General features: G+C 39.8%; 1 non-coding gene across 1 annotated transcript; it reads left to right on the top strand.

Annotated features, from left to right (window-relative positions):
• The first annotated feature begins 272 nt into the window (after positions 1 to 272).
• On the top strand, positions 273 to 345 carry Trnat-ggu (transfer RNA threonine (anticodon GGU)). Its single transcript has one exon. It is a non-coding gene; the product is annotated as a tRNA-Thr (tRNA).
• Positions 346 to 887: the final 542 nt, after the last annotated feature.

Genomic DNA, 887 nt, shown 5'->3' with positions numbered 1-887 from the left:
AATTTCAACAAATATATGTGTCACAGGTGGTGAAAAGTCAAGTCTCAACCGGGACTCGAACCCAGGTTCGAGTCCCGGTTGAGACTTGACTGTTCACCACCTGTGACATTTGGCGGCCAACTTACAAAACCTACGGTCACTCCCTAGGAATATGTTTCACAACATTTCAGTCACTCGTTGAGTTCTACTCGTAAATTCGAGGACGAATTTCTACCAAGAGGGGGAGTATGTCACCAGGTTCACAGGTGTGTGAATGTCAGTCAATGCATCGGGTCTCAATAGCTCAGTGGTTAGAGCGCTGGCACGGTACGCCAGAGGCCCTGGGTTCGAGTCCCGTTTGAGACATGACTTTTCACCACCTGTGACGTAGTTTAATTATTTTTTTTTCCATTTAGGTGATCTTTTTGTTTTTTGTTTTTGTTGTTTGCTTGTTTTGGGATTTTTTTTTTTTGGGGGGGGGGGGCTTTGAAATTTGGTCCTATTTCCTGAATTAAAAGATCACTAGTTCAAGTATAAAAAAATGAAAAGATCAATACGTGTATCACTATGTTTATCGAATTAGAGAGAGAGAGGGAGAGAGAGAGAGAGAGAGAGAGAGAGAGAGAGAGAGAGAGAGAGAGAGATGTTAAAGTCAAGGGAGTCCTATAAGGCTTTGATAAAACATAACGATGGCGTCAGTTCCATGCTTGTTTAATTGTGTGTGCCTTCACATGAATTGATGACATCATACACATGAATATAATAGGGGTCGTTTCAAAACATACAAATGATACATATTCCCTCTTGAGAAATTGAGTCAAATTAGCTATAATATGATATTTAAACATGTGAAACCTTGCATTGACTATTCTTAGGCTAAGACATTAAATTCTGTTGTAGATTATGAT

The sequence above is a fragment of the Crassostrea angulata genome, chromosome 2, assembly GCF_025612915.1.
Source record: "Crassostrea angulata isolate pt1a10 chromosome 2, ASM2561291v2, whole genome shotgun sequence".
NCBI lineage: Eukaryota > Metazoa > Mollusca > Bivalvia > Ostreida > Ostreidae > Magallana > Magallana angulata.
The sequence above is the reverse complement of the archived record's forward strand: the minus strand, read 5'-3'. Positions and strand labels throughout refer to the sequence as shown.